General features: G+C 43.2%; 1 protein-coding gene across 7 annotated transcripts in view; it reads right to left on the reverse strand.

Annotated features, from left to right (window-relative positions):
- LOC143207827 (uncharacterized) overlaps positions 1-26,863 on the reverse strand; it is a 228,520-nt gene that overhangs the window by 111,902 nt on the left and 89,755 nt on the right. For 4 of the 7 annotated variants that reach the window (XM_076421648.1, XM_076421647.1, XM_076421646.1 and 1 more), the window contains exon 1: positions 24,219-24,237. The gene's annotated coding sequence lies outside the window, so the exon portion shown is untranslated. Of the gene's footprint in view, positions 1-24,218; positions 24,264-26,863 lie in introns of those variants that run through there. The other 3 variants (XM_076421644.1, XM_076421643.1, XM_076421642.1) reach the window with 2 other exon arrangements.

Genomic DNA, 26,863 nt, shown 5'->3' on the forward strand with positions numbered 1-26,863 from the left:
AGTTTGAACTCGTACAAGTAAATTATACGAATTTCCTTTTTCTCTCCATGATGAACGAAAATCGATTTTGAATCATGTATACTATTCAATATTAATAATCTTATACACGGAAGTTCATGTACGAGATATGTACTTTTCAAATTGTACAACTTCAACCCCATCTGTCGTGGAAAAACTGAACTACAAAGGCGGGAAGTTTCAAATGTGAAAAAAAAGAAGAATGTGTAGCGTGATAAAAAAATCATTACGGTTCTCTCTTTTTGAACAACATACCTCCTCTGCACTCGGAGCTCTATTTTAACTAGAAAATGAAACATTTCATCGGCAAGCACTGAATAAAATAACGAGCCGAATATCTCCGGTCTGATCGGATCGACACGTCCGCGGCCGAGAGTCGTCGCCGTTCCATTTTCTTCGTTTTCGAGGCACGTGCCCTCACGATGTTTAATGCAATTGCCGGGGACTTTATCTCTTAGAGTTTTGTCGAGACGCGCAGACAGGGGCGGCGGCGCAGCGTTTTCCCGCGGGGGAAAGTCTCGGCCGTCGGCCGCCCGGGGCAATAAATTGGCGCTACTCGAATCAACTTTTGCATTACGGCTCCGGAGAGCTCGTTATGTCGCCCCGACGAAATCCTGTTAGCCGCGTTGCAACCGTAATGAACTCGTCCGGCACGAAAGGAACCGCGGACGGAAGCTCTCGGGGCTCGGGGAACCATTTAATGGGACGCCGGTCCTGTTTTCTTCGCTGAAACGTCGCGGATTCGTAATTAGCGACGCTCCGTATCACCGGGCCCGGATTAACCCTTCGAGGACGATGGCCGATAATCGATTTCCATATGTATTCAGTCGCGAGTTAACCCCATGCCTTATGATTTAAGTCACGGGCCACAATCAACAACAACTGCAGTTCAACTACGAACCCTGACTCGCGTTGTTTCCCTTTGTTCCAATCGAAGTACTCTCCGTGCCTCGCAAGCTGTTCCTCTTGGTGTGCACTTGGCGTGCAAGTGGTCAGCACGTTTCATGACAAACAGGCCACTACAGGTGTTTTGTGAAAGTCGCTTCAACGATGTCTTTTCTAATTGCTTCTTAGACAAAGGTCTACGGCCCTATCTACGGTCCCTGGTTAGTGGGCTTTGGGCCCACGGTCGCGATTTCACCCGCTGAAATCCAGTTGTTGCCAATTCAACAGCATGCCTACTCCCAGAGTCGGGCAGAAATTTCATCCAAATAAAAATCCCAACAAAAACATCCTGTAAACAGGAGCCAAGTTCCTATGGCCGTAAAAAGTTCAAGGCCAAGTACGTTAGCTTAGAAATACCTCTTGCAATACTGAAAAAAGCGTTTGTAAAAATTAGTTTAAAAGAACGCTATTTAATTTTTAAAGAGTTACATGGAGGGCTAAATTACTCAAACTTGGCCGCTACGTAACACATTTTATGGCCATTGGTTTAAAAAGTAACGCCAGATTAGGGCAATTGACATTTTTAGAAAAGAACAGGAGTGGATTTGAATCCGGGAAAAGAGGCAGTCAGGAGAAATGCAAAAAGCGGGGCCCTGACTGTCCTCAAGGACATTAGAGAGCGAGAAAAGGGCTCTCAGTCCTAGACGTGTGGTTTTTTTAGTGGGTATTGTGTCCCGCGAGTCCCACACTACCCCTTCTGTGTGTACTTACGTAAATGTATATTTTCCCAGATCTTTAAAGAAGAAAAAAAGGGCAATTTTGTGAAGGGGAAGGGTGGAATAGGAGGCAGATCTTAATATGAAGATAAATGAACGATAATGTTAGTATGACATCATATGCAATACGTAAGTGACAAACAGCGAATATGTAAATATATTCTTCACTATTTTTAATTAGTTTTTGCGAGTATACTTGATTTTTAAAGAACCACTGCGAAACACTGTACAGAAGCGCAAGTAGAGGTAACAAGTAGTGATCAGCCACTAACAAACTGGCACTCGGCTTCAAGCGTTAAGTTGACTTTTATTATTGGCAATTTCGGATTTTTATTCGCCGCTCCGCGCAATAAATTTCAAAGTACGCGTCAAAAGGAGCGACTATGCAAATTATACTGTGGGTAAATGTCCACCGTTCGGCCCCGGGTATTACAGCCCGCAGTCTGGCATAATGAAACCGTAACGTCCTTAACATAATTCTTCGGGAAGTTTTTAAATTTTCGCAGACCTTTCGACTGAAATATTCAGATCCAATTTATCGAGGAACATTAATATTGCAACCGCCGGGAGGACCTGAACTTCAACCGCTATCCGTGACGTCTCCTGGTAGACTCGGAGTCGCGGGAGATAATATTTCTCACGGAATATTAATAAACGATGTTATAACTTTTTCAACGAACTTGAACTTTCGTTTTATCGTCGTCGCGCTCACCTCCCGACGGTCATTTCTCAAAGAACACCGAATCAAGAAGAAGCATCATAATTTCCTTTGAACAAGTTTGTACACCGAAGATTGATTAATCTTTAATTCAACACTTTTATGTACGTTGCTATTGTAATCGTCGCTTATTCCTTCGTACGGGACGAACTCGATTTATGCATAGAACAAGATGATTGCAAAAGTTTATGTCCAATTTTCAAATGTCTCGGAACGTGACAATAAAATTATAGGAATGAAATTGTTATTTTAATTGTAGCTGTTTATATTAGGTGTACAAGTAAGTTCTTTCCCCTATTCTTCCAAATTTAAGATTGTATCACATCAATCAGGCACAAGATTACGTCTCAAGGTAATCACCCTCATTCTCTGTAACCTTTTCCCAGCTGGTGGGTAAATTATAATTTCCATCCTTGAAGAATGACGGCTGCTTGCTGGTTTTGAAATCATCAATACATTTTCGGATATCTTCTTCTGAGCTGAAGTGCTCCCCAGCAAGTGGTGTTGCAGACTCCGAAAAAGATGATAGTCTGGCGGAGCCAGGTCGGGAGAGTATGCTGCATGTGGCAGGACTTCCCATCCCAACTTTTTTCTTCGTTCCGACTTCCTTTCGCAACGTATGGCCGAGCATTGTCGTGCTGCAAAATCACGTGTCTAGTTTCTTGTCCAGTAAATAGCCGTTTCTGTTCTAACTGGTCGTATAAATTCATTAATTGATTTTGATAATATTCGGTACTTATTCTCCTTCCAGGTGGAAGCAGTTTATAATGGATAATTCCTCGGAAATCCCACTAAATAGACAGCAAAACATTTTTGCAATGCAAGTTCAGTTTTGCCACTGAAGCCGAGGGTTCCCCAGGATTAATCCATGATTTCCATCGTGTAGGATTGTCCTGCAAGACCCACTTTTCATCGCCAGTAACAATTTTGTGCAGAAAACTTTTCCTTTTATGCCGTGAAAGCAAGGCAGCAGAAATCTCCAGTCTGTTTTTCTTATTCATTTCACTTAACCCTTTGCACTCGGACCTATTTTAACTGGAAAATTAAACATTTCTTTCGACCTAGACTAATTCCATTCTGTATTAATTCTTTTCTTTGTATGAACATGCAATTGATACAATACCTCACATAGTACTTGAGTGTTTAGTAATTGATTAGATACTAGCATATTTAGTAATGTAAGTGATATTTTGAATAATGGTGCAGCAATTTTTAATGGCTGCCTCAGAGTCGCCGCTCGAGTGCTAAGGGTTAATTCAAGTGGGACCCATTGCCCTAACTTCTGTATCTTACCCAATTGTTTCAGTCGGACAGATACTGTTTGTCCGGTGACTCGCAATCTTTCTGCCAATTCTCCTTGCGTCTTGTTCGGATTTTCGTTGAGCAATTCCTCTAACTCACCGTCATCGAACTTTCTCGGTGCACCTGGACGATCGTCGTGTTCCAAATTGAAATCTCCGGCTTTATTTCTTTGCTACCACTTTCTGCACGTTCTGTAAGATGCAGCGTTCTCTCCCAGTGCCGCACAAACCATTTCAGTAGCTTCAACAACTGATTTCTTAAGCTGGAATTCAAAGAGTGACGCAAATGATGCTTCTCGCACGCCATATTCTTTGAAATTGTTGCACAGGACTGGAAACTCTTAGAGCGCTCATTACGACTGTTCTCGAAGCTAAAAGAACGCTCTTTCAGATGGTGTCACAATCGGGAAGTAATTCGAATTCAGTCAGAAGTTACGATCGTAGAAAACAGAGGGGAAGGAACTTATTTTCACACGAACTTCTGCAATCTTCTAATAATAAAACTTGTAAAATTATTTCTTAAGCAGCCTGTATAAACATTAAAGTATGCAATGGCTATTTAAGTATCGATTCAGGACGACGTTGCTTCGTCGAATCATCGCATAATCGAGCAAAATGTACACCGGGAAGATAATACAGTCTAACAACGACCGAGCACGAACGAAAGGGAAACGGGACGACCGATTTCACTGCCTCCGCGACATCGTTCACGGTTTCGATTATTCAGCGTCGACGATACTCAAACGGCGAATTCGAGCTATTAATGGCGCCACGTCGTCGTCGTCGTAAATGAAACCCCCTCGACTAGAGGAGAATCAATCGGAAGGAAATAGCCGTCGGCGAAAGTGAACGTAAAACAATCTTCTGCGTCGTAAAGCCGGGGAACCTGCGACTTCTCCGTAATTATCATTAAACAAAGTTTCCCTTCTCGCGCGTCTCTGCAATGATTGGTAAACCGAAACCTCTTTCTCACGATACCAGTCATCACTGAAACTTTTTGTTTCTCCCACAAGAGACAATACTACAGTTAGGAGCAAAACTGATCACTAGACTGCGGATTTTATGCATTTATGACAATAATGAGCAAGCACTATTTAAAGCAGTAAACATATTAAAAAGATTTGAAGACATCAGCGTATTGGTTTCAGCTTAATCAGATAATTAAAAGAAGAAAGACATTTTTATTCCACTCCGGTGTCTTGCAATCAATGCAAACATTTTTTATTTTGCATAAAGATCAGCAGTCTACTGATCACACACACTTCAAATCAGAATAACATTTTTATGAATGGACCAAACTACTTCAATTTCTCTGTAAAGCTACATGAATTAGCTTAGTAAATGACGTCTAAACGATATGTTGAAAGAATGCATTTGATCGGAATTGTGACTACGACTTACGAATTTCTTAATTGGGCCCCGATAACGAAAATTTAAAAATCGTGTTTGATCAACTTGTATAAATTATATACGGTCCGAAAATTTCATTGGAATTGGTTAATTGATTTACAAGTTATAATCGATCGAAAGTGGTAAAAAATTGCAATTTTTCCCACTTTTGATCGATTATAACTTGTAAACCAATTAACCAATTCCAATGAAACTTTCGGAGCGTAGGTACATAATTCATACAAGTTGACCAAACACATGTCTCATAACAAACGCTCTTGTAGTTTCCTAATAAAAAATCGGTAACGTCCAGAATACAGAGGAGTTGTATTAGAAGCGCACTAGACTGTGATAGGGTGTTTAAACCGCAAAATTGAGACTAACGCTCCGTTCGGGATCAATTACGGATATTTCGCAGGTTGTTGTGCTGATCTGGACGTAGGCGGGCATAACGCTCGCAAGGAGTTTAACTGCGCGTTTCATTATTGCCGTTTAATTTCATTGGTACGGTCCGCGTGCCGCGCAATCCACTCGCCGCGCGATAACTCAATTTCCTCGGGGCCACTCTTTCCGTGTGTGTACGCGATTCACTGCTTCGCCATCGTATCGCAACGGCGGCGATTGTCCGCTTTTAATTTTAACCGTCGACCCAACGCCCACACGGTTCCGCCCGAAGCACCGGAAGTTACGTCTGCTCGCCGGGGCACTGTTAATTTTTAGATCTCTGACCGGGCTCTTCTGTTTCCTGGGAAATCAACGAGACCGGGGGAAATGAACACGATAAGACGATAAAAAGAACGATCCCGTCGAGAATTTGTGAACATGGACTTGGACGTTGAATTGCGAAAGCGATTGAATAGTGACAGTCGCTCGAATTAATTATTATGCGATGATTAGCTTCACTGTGGATTTTTCTACAAACTCATGCCAATATGTTCTGTTTTTATTCTCAATGGATCAGGAAGGTTCGTGTGTATAAATTTTTAAATGTTTTCGGCGCAACAGTTCGATCGTTTATTACGAATTATAAAGCAATTTTGCTAATTGTCAATCGAAATCAACGTTTCGATCCTAGTTTGGATCGATTTGACCTATGTTCGTGTGTATATTCTAAAAAAAGATTTCTATATATTGTTTGTGTCGCATGTAACTTCCCATAATTTAAAAACTTTGAATTTATGTGCAACGTTTGCAAGCCATCTAATTGGAAACAAATTTCGCCATTTCAGAGAGTTGCTAAAACAATTTAAAATTACTTACAGTAATTTAGGGTAAACTTTACTTTAGCGGACTCAAAATTAGTACCTTTCTCCTACGAATTATGATGTGCAAGGTATGTAATCCAGTAGATTTGTACCCGGCGCGATCCTCTAGGATCAATGGTGCAGGAGTTATGCTTGTTTAAAATTGAGCAGTCTTCAGTGTTTTTGACAGGTGAGAGCGCCGCCATATTGGTTTGTAGTGAGGACGACGAGCCGCTTACCTTGCTGCCCCCCCCCCCCGTCGACCTAATCATAAACCAAATATGGCTGCGCCCTTACCTGTCAAAAACACTGCAGATTGCTCAATTTTAAACAAGCATAACTCCTGCACCATTGATCCTAGAGGATCGAAACTTTGATCAGCATACCAAATACATCATAATTCGTAGGAGAAAGGTACTAATCTTGAGTCCGGCAGAGCAAAGAGCAGCCGTAATTTATTGTATTATTGACACAAGACACCAGCAGAGTTTAAATATTCCTTTCGAGCACTATCGAGCGACGCAGACTCCGATCGACAGAGTCGCAAGTTTTAATTGGGACCAGAGAGCCGAACAGTGTGCAAAGGACAACCGGCTCCAATTCCAGGGACTAAAGAAAACGATAATATCCGTGAAGGAAGACCAAAGGGATGGTAGGGGCTGGGAACGAAATAAAGGTAGCTATGGGGGATCGAAATGAGGGTGTAAGAAAATAGAAGTCGGGGTCGCGGCTAGGGTAGAGAACGCGGCGAGAAGGGGTTAAGGCTGGAGGGGTCGAGGAAAATGGAAGAACGAGGGAGAGCAAAATGGGGGCGTAAGAGTAGGAAGAATGCGAATAGAGGGGAGTGGGGCAGAGGGGGTGTGGGAGATGGCGGCGAAACTTGTTCGAACTGCCGATGGGGGTGACATTTAACCGGGCACGCGGTGCGTGAACCGTGTGGAGTGCACCTAACAGGGTTTTACGAGTTCGAGGACGGGGTTGTGCGGGGGGTGTTCGTCGCTAAAGTAAGAAAGGAGGGTACACGTCGGAGGCAGCAGTCGCCGCGTCTCGAAATAAAGCGCGTTCTCCAGCTTTCTGTTTTCCTCTCCTAAGCTATGCCTCCCTCTTCCTCGCTTTTTGCTGTCGCTAAAAACTTTGATACCTTTTTAGGGGGGCCAGGGCGAGAGGGGGAGGTATTGTTTCCAGGGCGCGAAGAGGAGGGAGGGGGAGCGAAACGAGAGAATCGTTGGCTAAAGAGGGTTTCGCACCGGCGAGATAAGCCAAAGGGGTGGAAAACGACCGGCACACCGGCACTCGACTGCCGATAAGAGCAATCCTGAGGGTGCGTTCACACCAAACTTAGGCTTAGCCGCGAAGACAACGGGGACCGGTAAATTTCGCCGTGATACCGATCCACGCGGATACGAATAAGAATTCCTGGTTATCTTCGCTGGCATCCGGCTAACGTACGGATCCCGCTCTCGTGTCCCCCTGCAACCGTAAGAAACGAGCGACCGAAGATGGCTCCGGACTTCCGATCGATTCCATCTAATCCTCTAATTCCTCCGGTGATCGACGAGGTCCGAGAGTGAGCGGAAAATCGCGCGCGTCCTCGGAGTCGGCTGGTGAAACGGGAGTGGATGGTTTTTCTTAGAAGTTCGAGAAACTTGATGTTTTTGCAATTATTATACAGCAATTTTCGAGATACATAATAACAATTTTCGAGTGCCTCTGTAACCACGGAATATAACCTCGGTAACCACGTACGAGAGTCTAACTGCGCAAGAAGATAATAGGGTGACTTGCAACACCGGCCTCTTTGTGGAAAAGCAAGGGAGAACGGAACGTTTCAGCGTTCCGCGCAAAGAAAAGGATAAAATGTGCACGGCAGGAGATTTAATGATTCAGTGATAGAGATCTGAAGAGGGTTGCGCGCGTCCGCCATCCGGAGCCGACGATTGGGGAAACGATAGAATGAGCAAATGCGCACTCGATAAACATCAACGCGGTCGAGGAGACAAATATGGCGCGTTATCTTCTCCCCGATCACCGCGAAATGGGATTCAGGGTTGTCGTGGATTGTTAACAGGCCTCGTTGTAATTTCTTTATGGCAAAAACTCTGGAGAAAATGTTCCACAAGCTCTGCTACTTCATGTTTTAACGCTTCGCATCTTGAACAATGCTTAGTTGATATATCGACCATAAGCTAAAAGCTGATTAGTGTTGACACCTTGAGCCTAATACATCAGCGATAGAGTTCAGACTTTAGTGTGTAGATGTGCCCCGGTTTTCACTACTTGACACTTTATCATTAGTAGTTCTAATAGCCGGATATCTGAAGACTTTTTCTTGGAAGGACCTTGAACTAGGACTCACCGGTGCCAAGTTGCTATGACTTCTAAGTCCTCTGCGTCTCTCAACCTCAATCCTTCATTACCCGATGAGATTACCGGGTAATCAGGAGACCACTTTTAAGGTGTGGCTTCACTAGTGCGTGACTCTTGACACTTGGCTAGATGAAAATAGCTCATAGCAGCAGCAATTTGTGTAGACGTTGATCATAACTTCAAGACACAGTGCTGACCTGACTCACGCACCATTTTATGATGGATTATTGCCTGTTCAAATAATGACTCGATATTTGTAATGTCTCTATGAGCAGCGATGTAACTTGACAATCTGATAAAACTTTATCGATAGAATAAGCGTAGAATGTAGTATCTATAGCTATTTATATGTAGACTAAAAGTTTTCCTGTAGAAGATAGTAGAGGGATATAAAAAGAGATCGATAAGACGTGCGGAATCTACGTTTTCAAGATAAATTCGAGCGTTCTGGGAAGTCCTATATGTAGATAATCGTGGCAATTACTCAGTCGAATGGCCGATGATCCTCCATTTATCGGGGAAGTCACAGTGTATAAATTTCGAAGTAACGATCGGCCGATTCGACTGTGTTTGCAGTAGAAACTATGGAAACTGTCATTTTGCGCCAGCAGCCTGGTTATGGAAGATTGTACGAGAGTTGGTCCATCAAGACGTGCCAGATGGAAACCATTTCACAAACATATCGTGTTCCAGGAGGGTTGGCTGTATTCAGAGTTGGGTAAAAATGTTATTTGAATAAAATGTTTGCCCAACTCTGGCTGTATTTAGTCACCACTGTCCTCCACAATTGTCTCCCGCCGTTTTACAAGCAGGTGAATTCTCGTAAAACAAAGTCTGGGAACTTTCGCAGGACAATACGAAATAAGAAAAAACGATTTCTACAAACGGTTAAGCTCGGGCGACCCTTAAGTGATTCCCGTATCAGCGAATCAGTGGCGCGCAAACCGAGCGTCCCTTATCTCGTGCAATAGTAGAGGGGACGTTCCGCCTGGATCGCGGGGGCCATTATTAACGAGAGGTTCAGCTGGCCGAAAGATAAAAGCGCCGAGGCCCATTAGCTCCGGCCTTGGCCAATTACGCAAAGGAGAATAGCTTCGGGTTCGGCGTAGTCGTGTTCATCGTCTCGAAGAACCGCGAGCAGAGAAAACGATCGACCGCATCAATCGCGCGCGGCACACTGGTGCACGGTTAAATTTACATCGCCGCGCGCCGGCATTACTCGAGAACTCGACCCGTAACGATCATCAGATGCCCGACATTTTCGGGTTCTCGCATACATCTCTTATCACTCCAGTGTGTCTTTCAAGCATCGCACAGTGGGGTGTTCGCCCGATTTCAGCGGCCACAGCTAGTTCAAAATTCGCTGAATATTGAAACTGCTGTAACTTTGCTAAAATTTATCCAAATTTGATGAAAAAACAACCATTTTTAAAGCTTGAGATTTCTACTTCAATTTCAATTTCAACATATCAATTTTAACTTCACTTTCCATTTCGCCTTCAATTTCAACACTCCAATTTCAACTTGAATTTCAACTTCATTTTTTCAGTTTCCACTCCCATTTTTCAGTTTCAACATCAATTTTTCAAATTCCACTTCAATTTTTCAATTTCAACTTTGATTTTTCATTGTCAATATCAATTTCTCAATTTCAACATCAATTTTCCAATTTCAACCTTAATTTTTCAATTTTATCTTCAATTTCAAAACTTTAATTAGAATTTCATCTTTAATTTTTCAATTTCAACTTTGATTTTTCATTGTCAATACCAATTTTTCAATTTCCACTTCAATTTTTGAGTTTTTACATCAATTTCTCAATTTCAACATCAACTTTTCAATTACAACTTCAATTTTTCAATTTCAACTTTAAATGCACGTAGAAGGTCCCCCTTTTCGGTTTTCCGCTTATATCTCGGAAATGATGCGTCCTAGCGATAAGACCATTCTATACAAAATTAAAGCTGACAAAATGTGCCACAAGATTGATTCGATTCAGTTTTCCGCTATCTCGCATATCTCGTATTATTTGTTCGAGTTAGTGTTTTTCTTCAATTTCAATTTCAACATATCAATTTTAACATTTTTAACTTCACTTACAATTTCGACTCGTATCAAATTTTGAGTATAAAAGTGTTGACCTTCGTATGTCCTAAACCTACTAGTTTACGAGATATGTTATCCAAAGAAGAAAGAAAATTGTTTCGATAATATCTCGTTAACTAATTAGATTTAAGACATATGGAGGTCAATGCATTTTTACTCAGAATTCGATAGTGTATCGATTCATGATACAAAAAGTAGGTATTTCCGTTAAAACAAATCAAGGTGACCTTGAAATTTCCTCAATGCCTCCACCCACGCAGAAAATGTTTATGTCACAATATGTTTCCCTCTATACCGTGCAAATTTTGTTGATAGCATATTTTCATATTATTACAAATAACGGCAATATTCAAAGTGGACATAGTTATTGCCCCACCCTGTATATTATTTCAATTTCATGTGTATAATGTTTCCTTATTTTAGTGTATATTGTGTGTTTATTATTATTATTATTTAGTATTTACTTAAGTTAATACGCAGATATAGCGAATGGGAACATGAGGATGTGAGAGATTTTTTCGTAAATCAACTATAAAACACGGAGTCAGTCGTAGTCAGAGCCAATATTTCTTGCATCTTAATCAGAAAACTTCAAAGAATACAATGGCATAGAAATGAACACCGGGACTCACCCGGAAGTATAACAATTTCATTACCAAAGTCTTAGAATGATAAAAAAGGTGACTGAATCGTTGGTTATCTTTAAATATTATTAACTACAAAACTGTATATAGTACAAAAGTGAATTTCTCTTAAAAGTATACCCTATACTTAGCTAAGAAAAACTTCTATAAAACAAAAATCTGTATGTGTATGTAAATAAGGTAAAAATTACTGATAGGTGAATTCGTTGAGAAATGAAAGCGGATTAACAGAAATTCAAACTTCCGACAAATTTCAGAGCTTAATGGATACATGAATGGGGAAAACGAACGATGGGAGATTGTTCCTCAGATATTCAACTAACTGGAGCCACAAAAATTTTACAATTTACGACAATTTTTTAATATTGAATTTCGATCGCTGAAATCGGGCAAATACCCCACTGTGCATCGCTGAAATTGATAATCTAGAGCGGCGCGAGTCCCTTTGTGCCATCTTCTCATGGACGAGTAATGCCTCTAATTTTAGTGAAATTTAACCGTGCACTACTGTATCGTGCGTCTCGGTGGTCGGACAAAGTGTCGCCGGGGCCGAGATTGAATAGAAGAGCCGTGGAGGCAGAAAGCGCGGCGGAAAACGATTGCGGGGCGAGGAACGGGGAGAAGGGAAGTGGGGGCGACGTAGAAACACAGAGAGCGAACACGACACAGGTTGAGAAAGAGAGAGAAAGAGAGCAGAGAGAGAAAGTACACGGGGGGGGGGTGGACAGAGGAAACAAGAAAGGGAAGCTGGGCTGTGTCGTATCGTCGCGACGACGGATGTAGAAAGTGAGAGGGGTTGAACATGCACAGATAGCTAGAGCAAGGGGGGAACCCGCGACAGACGGATAAAGATGGGCGTTGGAATAGGGACAAAGGGAGGGAACAGCGGTAGGGGCCACGGAGAAAGAACGAAACAGCAAGAGAAAGAGCCTTGTGTCGAGAGGGAGAGGAGGGATAGAATCCCGGATAAAGAAATGAAAACGAGCAGAGAGTCGCGGATGGATGGTCGGATAGAAGTCGCGTTGGAAACTTGCGAGGAACGGGGTACAGAGCCAACGGATAGAAAGTTTCGAGTGGGGTGAGGGGAGGGAGAGGGACAGAGATAGATAGATAGATAGATGGATAGAGAAGGCCGGAGGAGAGGGGGTATGGCAGAATGAAAATGCAGATAGAAGCACGCGGAGGGAGAGAAAGAGAAGGATCGTAGATGATATCGAAGCAGGGTTCGCGCAGCAGAAATACAAACAGGGTTGTATTGTAGTCCAACGGCATTGTCTGCGGGCGTGCGGAGACCTACGCAGCCTCTCTGCCCCCTCCCCCACCGTCATCTCTGCCGCCCCCCCCCTCCTTAAAACAAAGCCTCTCCAACAGGGCTGCCAACAGGGGAATGCACAATTACATACACGGCCGCCTACTCCAGACTGTCCTAAGAAGCTTTAATTAACGAAGGCTTGCGGCCTGCCCCCCTCTCCCGCCCCCCTACTACCACGACAACCAAGAGCCGCGCATCGCACGAAAGTGAACACGAGAAGCGTGCAAGGGGGCCCCGAAGGGGGAGAGGGGCCTTTAGGCACCATTCGCGCGCTCGCACCGGGAAGTGCGTAACGACTTTACGATCGACTTCCGCGTGAACGGCCTCGCCAGCCCTTTTTCGACCGAATCGAGAATCGCCTGCAATTATTTCGAGCGACGGGGTGTCGGGGGATACGGGGGGGGGAGGGGCAGAGAGGGTTGTAGGATCGAGGTATTGATTGTACGCGTAATGCGTGCGGCGTTCGAATGCGGGCGAGGTGAAGAATGCGGTGAGTTTGGGGGCGCGACGATGAGGTCGACTCTCATTCGACTTTGCGGAGGTCGTGGTCGCGATAATGCAAATGATTTGTCCTCGTCTTTCCTCGCTCTTCAAAATGTTTCTCGTGTCAAAATGACATCGTCGCACACACGTAGCGAGCGTCAGTGAGAATGAAATTATCGAGTCGAATGACCCTCAATGTTAACCATCTTCGAGTCAGACCGAAGCGCGATGGTAATCGCAGTGCAACTGCAAAGTACAGTGTCATTCGTAGGGTCACCAGTGCTTAAACCGCTCGACGCGCACGGCCACAAACGGAACCGTTCTTCCGTGCAACCGCAATAAGAATTCCCGCAAGCTGAGAGCCACTTATTAAGATGCTCAGCATAACCTAGCATTAGCATTGTCAGCCTGACATTACGTGGATCCGTAAAAAAACGGGCTACTTAGGGTTTACGGGGACTTAAACTTCCTTCTTGTAGGACCGTCTTACAATTAGAGCTGGTTGACCATGATATCTCGGAACTCTCCAAGTCTCCTAGGAAGTTTTCGATGCAGACTAACTGTGTATTCGCGAAAAAGTGGCAAAAATTCAATTTCTGCCGACACGGGATTACACATTGAGAGTAAAGAATAAACTGAGCATTAAGTGTACAGGGTCATCCAAAATAGACTATAGGAAGTTTTAATTTTATTGGTTTTTTTATTGAATTATCAGGTATCATCTATGACAAGTATGTGTGAAAGACGATATCTGTCAAATGACCGCCATGACCATGTCTGCAGACATCAATTCGAAGAAATGTTCAATTCTTGAGAACGACGTGGAATTGATGTTGATGAGTCAGTAGCAACACTTTCACGAACAGCAGCAATGTTTTCACTCGAACGAGCTGTTTTTGGTCTATCAGACTTTGGTTTATCATGAACAGATCCAGTTTCAACAAATTCTAACCAAGTTTCGAATTGTTTGCTCTGATAGACGATTATGTATTCCGAAAAAGTCACGTAATTTTTTATTGAACACTGATTTGCAAAATAACTTTAACACGCTCTTCAATCGTATACGACTTCATTGTTAAAATTGTCTATCATTGTAGGTTAGAAATACAAGAAAGTCACAAGGAACAAACACGGCGTTTGACAGATATTCTCAATCAACATGCTAAAGGTACTTTTCAATAACCCATTACAATCATATTTATTCCCAAGCGATTTGTTATCAGGAAAACTGACTATGCACAACGTCTGAAATAAGGCACATTTACCGTAATTGGTTCAACGAAAGTGCGAATGCGTGTTGGGCGCATAAAATAAATATGTAGCAGCGATGTGTATCTCAGCCGCGCCTTTTTCGTCGCCCGGTGTGCACGTGCCGAGCACGGAACAGGTAATAGAAATTTCGCGTGATAACTGAGAAATTTGCAAGAGACCGTGCGAAAATTGTGGATATCTTAATTTCCAGTTCGTGTCCACGGCGCTGATCGCGACGGAGACGAGGCGACACGCGAGCAGAACTGCTGGTCGCGTGTTCTCTGCGACCCGTGGATGCAACGTCATCGTCGACACCTGTTTCCGGGTATGCCTTACCGATCCACCGTGCTCGATCACGTACACGAGGTCGCATGATTCATACTCGAGCCTTGTCACCGACAGACTGGAGATCCCCCATCCGTCCGAACATGTTCCGTGGCCGAATCATTGCCGGTGACACTGTTACACTGTGCACAACAGTGATTGGTTAAATACGACTAACACTGTCAAATTTAAAGTTGCACGACGCATCCCCACTCTTCCCCTACCACTTTTAGTGTCTCTCCTTCCGGAATCGCCAGATTAAGACTTGTCTCCCACTCTACTCTTCCCTCTTCGTTTTTCTTCTCTTCGTTTGGTCTCTGTCGTGCTTTTGTCACAATTTTTCCCCTGAATTCGAGTCAATTCCTCTGATCTGGCGACACACTGTCTCTTTTCTTCGATTAAAGTCACCTCCCCACTTAACCCTTGTGTAGTCAACCAAAATGTATATATAGATTATTTAAAACCATCCTGTATTTAACATGTTTGCACAAATTCTCATTATAAGACTGAAATTTATACATATATCTGCGAGTAAAGAACGGATATTCAGAAAAATTGTTTAATATTTTTTAGAGGAAGATGAACAAATTGTTGAAAGAAACACAGTATGTAAATGGGTACCCAGGTACCAGAGTTGGGCATTAATCGATTAAAATTTTAATCATGATTGATTAATTAATGTATACGATTAAAAAAAGGAATCATCGAAAAAAAAACATAAAAGCACGTAAACAGAATTTGTATTATGGACCAAATGACAATACACCTAAACTCAGTTTACATTTTTTTCAGTATTCATACAGTTCTGATTACGTATTTCATTTCGAAATTTCAGCAGTTAATCATTAATCAATTATCCGATTGACGATTAATAATCGTTAATCGCAATTAACGATTAATAAGTATTTAATCGTTAACCACAATTTTAACGACTAAACAAGGAGATCAATTGTTAATTGCGTTTAACGATTAAAGTAGAAATTTAGTCGTCAATCGTTGATTAAATTTTTGCCCAACTCTGCCAGGTACCCGGTTGACTACACAAGGCGTAAGGCGTTACACTCGTTCCCAGGATTGCAATTCCTCATTTCTCGATAATACAACACACAGGGGTTGTCAGCAGTAAAAACGCTAGATGAAAGATCTATCTAGGGCGCTATCTCCCTCAAAAGTCTTATTTTTTCGTTTACGAGGCGTAATTTGCATTATTCGGCAGCATGTAGCTACGAAAATATGAGATTGTTGCATATGAAATGTCCGATTTTAGAATGCGACTCTTATAAAACGTTTCGATCAAGAAATGCTGTTACAGTCTAGTACTCTAGTTTATTATGTATAAAACTTTGAGGTAGGAGAAGCTAAACCATAACACTCTAAATGACCGCTTCTAGATTTTTTATTTCACAATTAATGAAATTATAAAGATGCTTCCATAAGAAATATCTTTATTAGAGCACATATTATAATAAGAACCGCGCGAAGTCTAAATAAATTAATTCTTGTCATTTTTATAAGGCAACCACGTGCTTGTTGCTTTTATAGCTCGGTACGTTTAGTGTTAATATCCTATGTTCAATTTTAATTTAGATGTATAATTTCACTTTTAAATCAAGTTTATGTCAACGTTAACCAATACGACTGTCGTGTATTCCCAATAATGCAAATTACGGCTCGTAAACGAAGAAATAGGACTTTTGACGGAGACAGTGCCCTAAATCGATCTTTTATCTAGCGTTTTTGACTTTGCATTATTGATAAATGAGAAGGCGACTCCGAAAAAGGTGTCTATTCCCATAAACACCCGCAGTCGGGCTCGAATCTGGTTACCTGTGCAGATTGAGACTCGCCCGATGCTATCTGTCGCGGATAAATCATCATCGACGATCAAAAATCGCGGCTCGGTAAGAGGGCGCGCCCGCTCAGAATTACGATTCCCACTGAACGATCAATTTCTGGCGCGATGGCCGCAATCACGTGGGTGTAACTTACGATTATAGCGAATTGTGCTGGCCACGTCGTTGCAGTGTTGCATGAAATTGTTTAACTTGATTTAAACGCGCTAGATCCCGTGTTAGGGAACCGTTTGAAAGTTTCGAAGTAACAAGAGAAATGGAGTGTGTGCTTTTTTCAGTCTATCCCAATCAAATGTTACCTTACGCAAAGACCTAGTTTTAACGAATTTCGTGATATAAAATTTGTTTAATTAACTCCACCATTTTCATGGACACGGCTGACTCGTCACTATAAATGGTAAAATGATGGCGTCGGAACACGCTCCGCGATAATGCGATACATCACAGGGGGAAAGGCGAAATTGAACGTGCAAACGGCGTTATCAGGTCATCCGAGGATCGCGGGGGTTCACGATCTAACGATGACGAATAATTCCCGTGCAGTATCGTTTCCTCTAATTCCAGATAAACAAGCAGATTGCCTTGTTCCCGGCGGAGCGGCTCGGTGAAACGTGAATTCCCGGTAGGAAACACGTCGACTTATGCAGGATGTACCATTGACGGTGCAATTTCCAGACGAGCCGCGATAGAATCGCGGACGATTTGGCAGCGTTTGACATTTCGTTGGGCTCGAAACGTGTATACGAGACACGGTAGACGGCTCTCGGATTGGGGTGTTGCGGGGAGAGGACGAAAGGAACAGGGAGACAGAGAGACGGCGAGAGGGGTGGGGACGGGGAGGGGAAAAGAAACCAGCCAGTCATTATGCAGAAGAGTGTACATTATTAACGTACGTCGTGCCGACTGACAGACGTAAGGGGTTTTAACGAGTTCCGGCGATTGTTCACGACGATAGAAGGAACGACGAAAATACAAGCCCGGCCAACGAGTGCCTGGACCAACGATTACAGCACCGCGCCTAGACGTTTTATTGCCTCGTTTATTGTGACCCTTGATTCACCGTTACCGCCGGCCTCAATTACAATTCTTACACACTTTATGCTCGAAATAAATGACGCGATTTTGACCGGCCTTTTTATTGCGCCCGTAATTCCGTCGCGATTACCAGAGACCGAGGGTCGAATCGAAGGCGGGACGAGAATCGAAAGAGGCTCAGTCTGCGATTTGAGGAGCATTGATTCAGGCTTTTTCCGCGTTCAAAATTACATAGTAATTGAAGGGGTGGATGGATAAAGGTGTCAAGTTTGTTTTCTATAAAAGAGTTTTTAACAAAATATGTTGTCCTCTTTTGATGAATGAAGATAATAACACAAATCAATTACAAATATATATATATAAAGATAATAATTACCTTCATTCATCAAAGAAGGACAACATACCTCGCTAAAAACTATTTTACAGAAAACAAACAATTTGTTACTTGACAGCTTTATCCATTCACCCCTTCAATTGTATTGTAAGCTCATAGATGTCTCAATAAAGAGCCATTACGTTATTCAGCAGTTCGACATCGTGTTTGTAATTAACACTTTACCTACCGGAAGCATATTAATAGGGTTTTCAATAATTTTGCTGTACCAAAAGAAAGCATAGAAATTTTCTTTCACATTGCAATCTTAAATGAAACTATTAGATGACGCTATTGAGGGTGTCTGTGTAGTTCATAATGAAAATTGCTGTTACTATTGAAGGTTCCATTAGAAAGTGTTTAGCCATGAACCATAGATTTTTCAAAATTAAGCAACAATCACCGGGTCGGTAACGTGTGAATAATGCATAATTAACAGGAACACGAATTTCGGCCAGTTTTCGCGATTCTGGTCCTCCGTGCGGCGGCAGCAAAGTGGCCACTCGAGAAGCCTGTAACCTCTCTTCAGCAAACGGTAATCTCCCTCGAGTGATTCGTTCGGTCTGTTCGGAACAGAAGCTCCGCGGAAAGGTGTCGGGGCCGCCCTCCTCTCCGCCTCGTTTTCCCGGCTTGGTATTCCGTAAACGGCGTCGCGTGTGAATTCGTCGATGGTGCCGAGTGTCAAGTGCGCGTCTTCGGGCGATCGTACGTGAATCTACTGCGGAAGACTGTGTAGCCTCGTGTTTCACGGGGTTCAGGAGTCGATTGTGAACGTTTGTTTCGTCACGTTCGACCTTTCCTGGACACCGGCAGCCAGCCAGAGTCACGAGAGACAGAGAGACTAGGGAACGATGCGACGGGTCCCGTTCCAGCTTTTATACGAGAGGCCTCTTCTAATGCAGAACGCATTGCGTGCGACCGTTTTACCACCGCAAAATCGCTACGTGGCAATCAGGGGACGCGAGCGTGCTGCGATATCGAATCGGAACGACCGAACCAGGAATCCCCAGGATCCAGCCTCGGGGAATAATCGAACGATTTATCTGCCGCCGATGCCTTCTGTTTCCGATTTCTTCGGCATCCGCAGATCCCCGATATCCTATGCGCGCGGAATCCTCACGGTCGCCAGAGGAACGTAGGAATATCTCTGTTAACACTCGCACGGTTGTCGACTGGTCTTTCTATACCAGATTAGACGTATAGTCTTCGTCATTGTCAATACAATAAACGCTGTTTTAATAGCTCTGCAGTTTCAATTTTGAGTGATAAAGTATCTACTCCAAAGCGGTAGGAACAATCCCAACAAAAACATCCTGGAAACAGGAGCCAAGTTCCCATGGCCGTAAAAAGTTGCGAGATCAAACAAAATACGGCCAAGTTCGTTAGCTCAGAAATAACTCTTGCAATACTGAAAAAAGCGTTTGTAAAAATTAGTTTAAAAGCACGCTATTTAATTTTTAATGAATTACATGGAGGGCTAAATTATTCAAACACATCGAAAAAGTACAAATCCCTGACCTTGAAATTCCTAAACCAAGAATACAAAGAAAAAGAAAACCTCCTGCAATTAGAAAAAATAATCAACTAACAAAGAAAAAAAAACAACATAAGCCTCAAACGGGACAACTCTTGCAATACTGAAAAAAGCGTTTGTAAAAATTAGTTTAGAAGAGCGCTATGTAATCTTTAAAGAGTTACGTGGCGATAAATTGACGATGAACTTTTCGGGCGCAAGGAAGGACAGCGTATGGGAAAGAAAGAGACGCGGAGAGTCGCAGTCGCTTTGACTGCGCGCGGTCTCTCTTTACACGCACTATCTATCTCTAGGTTCGGTTCGGCTTTCGAAGCTCAAAAAAAAGAAATAGCTACTCGTCTACGATAATCGCAAACGAATCTCCCCGAGGCTTTTGCGTTTATAGGGGATTTGCTGTATATACTAGATCATTTTGACCCGGTTCCGTCATTTTCGAGAAGCCCGAGGGCTAATTGAGAAGCTGAAGAATGAGCTGAAACTCGTTCAAGATGGATACCGTCCACTTTTATCGTTGCAATAAGCGTGTTGTCCCGAATAGGGCATTGCTACGTGTTCCCCGGGTAGGTAGAGTGGGCCAATTACTTTGAAATATCTGCACCCTTTTCAACAAGCCGGAAAAATGGCGGTCCCCGAGACGTACACGGCGCCGGTAGACGGGATTCAGCTTAAGTGGAACGTATGACCGACTTTCGAGCGTGGAAAAGCGATATATCGCAGTGTACGATGTATTTCCCGCTTAGTCTTGAGTTATGATAGGGTACACGCTCTGCATCCGACAGCGATACTTATTGAGCGTCAGATTCGATGAAAATCAAACTAGAATCGTGGCCAGGTTACGTACAATCTGTCCCTTTCGATCCCGTTTCTCAATATTACGAAGCAGACGTCTTTCCTTATCGGCAAACAATAAGTCATGTTACGATTGATGAAGACAATTTTCATTTTTGCATAATGCTCTGCAATCTACTTGTATAACAACAGTTTCCGAGGCTCAGATGTCGAGGACGCAGTGTTGAAAGCTGGATCCAGTAAGTGGATCACTTAAATGGAAAATGCTCCAACGTTATCGTCTTCCTCATATCCGCAACAAATGGATCCCTCAAGATGCCAAACTAGACAAACCCGCCCCGTTCGTGGAGATCTCAAGGGTGCAGAGCTCGCCGAAACACGAACAGCATTTGTCATCGTCCCATGTTGCGTAGCTAGCAAACTGCTATACTGGGTGAGTCACCTAATGCAAGTCATTTGAATAATTCGTACAGTTCTGGGGAGAAGAAGGAATGTGTTAGGTTTCAAGAGAGTCGTTGTTGAACAAACTTTTCCGAGAAAATCGTTCTCGCTCCTGAAAATATTCTACACGAACGAGAAATCTACCTCCTGCAACCATATTATGGTACCGGCAAAAAGAGGTTCGTGTTACGTATCACTTACTGTACTCGCTCACGAAGTTTCATAATTATCGGAAGTCTCGGGTTCCCAACTTACTTATTAGATGACTCATCAGAAAACCGTACTCATTTTTGGAACAACTACCGATGTTCTCTTGCGCAAATGTGTATATGGTGTCGACGAAGTAATGATCGGTGCTAGAAAATTGTTGTCAATTTTGAAGTGTTTTTTTATATTCATGTTCTCAGTGGGTCACTGATCACAATCAAGGTTACTGACCACATGTAGCATTGTTGGTCACAACCAGAGATGGGCAAACATTTTATTTAAATAAAAATTTCGAATAAAGTGGGTTTGTTCGTGGAAAGTCTTCGAATAAATCTTTCGAATAATTTTCGGCCAGGTCGACGAAGGCGTCGGTAACCGTGGCCAAGTGGTGCAATAAACACGGCCGAGCAACCCTACGCCCAGTCAGGTATATCGGTACATAATTCAATTGCAAAACTTGTTTATTTTTCATAATTTTTTCATGGAAGTGGCGCCAGTTGGTTCGTGGCGTTCCTCCGATTAAAATGACACTAAACTCGATGGAATTTGGATTGTGTCTAGTGGTTTTATTCGTAAAATTACTCGAATACTTCGAAGACCACTGGACCATTAAAACCAACTAGACAAAGTCTAAATCCTATCGAGTTTAGTGTCATTTTAATCGGAAGAACGCTACGAACTAGCTGGCGCCACTTCCATGAAAAAATTATTAAAAATAAACAAGTTTTACAATTGAATTACACACCAATGTATACTTGACTAGACGTCAAGTTGCTCGGCCATGTTTATTGCACCCCTTTGCCACGGCTAGCGACGCCTTCGTCGGCCTGGCAGAAAATTATGCGAAGGATTTATTCGAAGACTTTCCACGCGAATAATTTTACGAATAAACCCACTTTGTTCGAAATTTTTATTTGCATAAAATTTTTGCCGCCTGCTCTTTACTTTACCGGACTCAAAGTTTGTACCTTTCTCCTACGAATTATGATATATTTGGTATGTAATCCAGTAGATTTGTACCCGGCGCGGATGCAGATCGAAGTTTCGAACCTTTAGGATGAATAGTTGAGAAGCTATGGTCGCTTAAAGTTGAGCATATTTCCAATTTCTTGACAGGTAAGGGCGCCGCCATATTGGTTTGTAGTGACACTCGTACGCCGGTTACCGAGTTGGTTAGGAGTTGGGATTAAATCGAGGGGCGGGGGCGACAAGGTACGCGGCTCGCGGTCGTCACTACAAACCAATATGGCGGCCCCTTACCTGTCAAAAACACTGCAGACTGCTCAACTTTAAGCAAGCATAACTCCTGAACCATTGATCCTACAGGATCGAAACTTCGATCTGCATCCGCGCCGGGTACGAATCTACTGGATTACATCCCCATACATCATAATTCGTAGGAGAAAGGTACTAATTTTGAGTCCGGTACAGTAAAGTTTACCCTTTTTGCCCATCTCTGGTCACAACTAAGATCATAAATAAGCACATTGAATAAATAGAGTTGCCAATATGTTGCTAAAAAATGCTCCAAGTATGAAGGACCATAACTTATTCGACGCTGTATACGTCGACGAGAAGCAGGGGCCGACGGTGGATAGGAGGATACGAAATTTCCTCGTCGCGAGACGTTCCTGGCAAAACGTACGAGGCTCGTTCGACGTTCCTTTCGAGCCCTCCGACCCGTCGATCGCGTGTCCCCGAAACTCGTATGAATACGTGGAAAAATAGGTGGAAGTAACCTCTTCGGGGTAAACTACCGTCGAGGGAGGAGCGCGCAGGGTTTCGAACGGCGTGTTACGAATTCCAGATACGGCTCGCGTTCCAAACTCGTACCCCGCCGCCAACCCTTCTTCCGAGGGTTGCTCGGAACCCCTGGCACCCGGAGAGACAGAGTTGTCTCTGAAAAGCTATCTGAAGAGCCATCTAATATTTGCAGCGATGCCCACGGTGTAAGAGAGACAGAGAAAAAGATAGCGAGAGAGAGAGAGAGAGAGAGAGAGAGAGAGAGAGAGCTGGCATATCCACCACCACGCATAAAGAGGAATTCTGTTTGCCGGTGCCCCGGGGACCCGCGGCCGATTCCTAAGAAAGGGAAAACTTATAAGTGGATTACAAGCCGGAGGGACCTGAATGGAAGTTCGTGCCGTTTTTTCCCGCACGGAATTCGCGGGCGAAACGCAAAGAGGGGCGGACTTTAGCAACCGGCATAAATTCCGGCGCTCGGATATTGAACGTTTCTAAGGCGAAGGGCTTCAAACCGGGTCCGCCGGTACTTTTGATAAGGGTTTCGCCGGGGACCAGTCTCTCGCTACATTTTTCCAGATCGTGAAACATACACATGTTAATATCCTCGGGCAAACATGCCGGAAAATATGAAGACCCCGGGGTGGGGGACGTTCACAACGAAAGTTATAGGATACCCGGGGGGACAGATCAGAACCAATTTGATCCTGCAATCATTTCGGGGACGAAAGACAAATTTTCAAATGAGGGTCCGAAATTCTTTTTTACGAGATAAGGGATGTTTCACTTGACACATGGGCGGAGAGATTCTTCTCCCTTTTTTTTATAAAAGGAACCGATTTATGATTTTAACCAGAAAAGTGTTCCGAGTACGATTCTAATCGTAAACAAAAAAAAGTCATCACTAGACTGCGGATCTTCATGCAAAATAAACATTGTCTTCATCGATTACAAGCCACAGGAAGCAAATAAAAAATTCTTTCTTCTTTTAATTATCTTATTAAGCTGAAACTAATACACCGATGTCCTTAGATCGTTTTAATATGTCCACTGCTTTAAATCGTACGTGTCTATTTTTCTCATAAATGCATAAAATCCGCAGTCTAGTCATCGCATAAGAAATCAAAGAACAGCGTTAGTGTCGTGACTGACATTTAATTGAATGAAAATCGTGTTCGGCAAATAATTCTCGTGATAGCCCCCGAGGTCTGCCACAGGCGACCAAGAAACGTGTGCACGGCCTCGCATCGAATTTTTTTGCCCCCCTGCGGGAAAGTTAATTACTGCGCGAGGTATCGACGGATTACAGTTACGTTTTCCTGTGGCGCCGCACGCAACTCGGACCAGGAAAAAGGCCGATGCACGCCGTTGGTTGGAGTTTTCCCTGCAAGTTATAGCTGCGGTAATATTCAGAAAATTACTTACCAACTAGTCCCCGGGCGAGCACCAATTCCCTAGGATTTCCGTGACCTGCAGAGAAAAATGCGACGTGTAAGTACCAATTTTTATTTCTGTAAATAGATCAAGGTGGAGTGGGGTAAGTCCGTCTACGGGGCAAGTCCGTTAATTGGTTATTTTTATTATAATATGAACGAAATTTCTCCAGCTTGTATTTATTAATGTAGTATAAGTTAGTGTGAACTATTCGACATAGATTAAAGGTATTTTCACGTGCGAGATACACGTACAACTTTGAGGTTACCCTGAACGTGCAATAGTTCACAAGTTATTAATATATTCTGTGTTGTTATTTTACGTAAGGACAACAAATATTGATGTAGGTTTACATTAAATAAACCGTTTTTATTGTGTTTTATTAAATTTATTGAGAAAAACACTAAGATGATCTTGCCCCGTAAATATTACCACACGGGGCAAGTCCGTACTATCACGGTGGGGTAAGTTCGTACTGTATGAGTAACTATAAAACTTGACAATGTATTTAATTCAATAAGAAGCATTTTGTAGCAGGCTAACAATTCTTTTCTTGCCCCGTAGCACTTGAAACAAGGTTCGAAAGCACATTTTTAACTCTCAGAGATGGACTTGCCCCATTTTTCGTCTCAGTTGACACTTTGTACAATATCCTATCAAAATGATAATTCTCAAGCAAAATTAGAATCCTACATAATACTAATTCATCAGTAATAACTGTGGCAAGAGTTTGATACCAAGAACATTAAGTTTTTACAAACCAGACTGAAAATACATCAGTTTAAAGTCCAACTGGGGCGGACTTACCCCACTCTACCTTACTTCGAAATGGAATTTTTCAGATGCGCAGTAAAAGTGTTGTTACAAGAATGAATTTGTCGCAATTATACCTAGAGGAAAATTCAATGAAAAACCGCATAATTTCTCAGGAATCGTGGTTAGTCAATTAAACTGGGCTGTCCAGTGTTCGAAGTCGAAACACGAAACGAATGTTCCTGCCGAGTAGCTCGGAGAGATCGAGTTCCGCAGGAACAAATCTTCCAGTTGAACGGTGAAAGCTCCACGACCAAATAAACCGCGAAAACATCGAAGAAGGAGGCGCCCAGGGGCGGGGGAGGAAGTACTACACGCGAGAATACGCGAACCTTGGTAATTAACACCGGTCGCCCGTTCCTGTTTCGCGACGGGTACGGAGTTCATCAATCATCGAGACCTTGGCTTCACGCTAATCTTTTTCCCAGATGTTTCTCTTTATTTTTATTCATTTCTAAACCTAAGAGACTGCCGTGGTTCGTTGACCATATGCTAATTCGCTTATGCGATCCTATCCCAGATGCTTTTTGCGGCGGCATTGGATATTAATGATCGACAAGCCATGCTCGGTCATCTCGTTAGCATCGGAAGCGTCCAACTTTGCAACTTGACTTTGCGAAATGGAGGAATCTGCGCTGGTCGTGGATATGCAAATCTCTGATACACGGAGTTTCGTGGTTTGCTTAGAGAAGTGTTAGCTTGTAAGATAAATTTTAACGAAAGTAAATAATCTAATGAATATACGCGTTCAACTATTTTATTTCTCAAAGCGTTCAGGGAGTTTGAAGCCGTTAGGTTCCCATATCGTTTGCTGGGTACTGTTCAATTGATAATTAAGGGCCGTGTCCCTTATCTCTTGCATCTCTTCCATCAGCATCATCGTGAGAGCACCGTCAACCAAGAATAGATCAAACAACTTGATCGTGACTCGGCGTAACAGAGACTTCTCTTCGAAGTATCGCGAGTCATGATTTTCCATCTTTCCAGCGTTTCCAAGTCCTACTCTGCTCCCATCGTCCTTTCCATGAGAGAAATTAATACCACACGCGATGGGTCACACAGAGCAACACATGGCGAGCGTGATTTGTGATCGAGGGGGAGCTATTATCTCGATCAGCTGGAGCCGACGGCAGGCTCTACATCGAAAGCTACTTTCCGTGGGGTACGGTCCACCCGGTAGACCAATGTCACGGATGATTCATCAAAATAATAATATCAGGAACGTCGTATTTGTCATACGCCACGGAACAGTGGTCGTGGTAACATACTGTTAGAAAGTAGTGGAAAAACGAGATCAAAGATTAACACTAAACCTGCCACGCATGTGAACACATTTTTATTCCAGTAACAGTATTAATAACTGTTTTACATCTTCAACGGTGTGAGAAATAGTCCAGCATTTCCATCACGGCTTGCGAATCAACGGAAATTCGCGCTAACAGAAGGAATGAGGAGGAGTTTGCTGCGAGTCACGGCTGAGATTAGGAAGAGATATTGGTCGAGGACACCGGAGCCGACGGATCATCTGTAAATTGTCAACGGTGGACGAAATTAGTGGAAGACAGGGGCGGACAGTTAGCGACGGCGTCTCGTTGGATGATCTGAGGACGGGTAAAATTGACGCCGCTCGCTGCCAAAACCGACGGGGTTCTATGTAGGGCGGTTGTTTCCGCCGCCGGAAAATTAATACCAACTGGCGTCGCGAATGAAATTAGCACCAATTGCGGCCGCGGGGCAAAAATACTGGCATTTGCGGTCGAAGCTGGCGCCGCCGCTCGCAGTCGTAAGTGACATCAGTGCCCGCTAATTATGCGAGCTCTCGT

This window comes from Lasioglossum baleicum, chromosome 4 (assembly GCF_051020765.1).
Source record: "Lasioglossum baleicum chromosome 4, iyLasBale1, whole genome shotgun sequence".
In the NCBI taxonomy this organism is placed as follows: Eukaryota; Metazoa; Arthropoda; class Insecta; order Hymenoptera; family Halictidae; genus Lasioglossum; species Lasioglossum baleicum.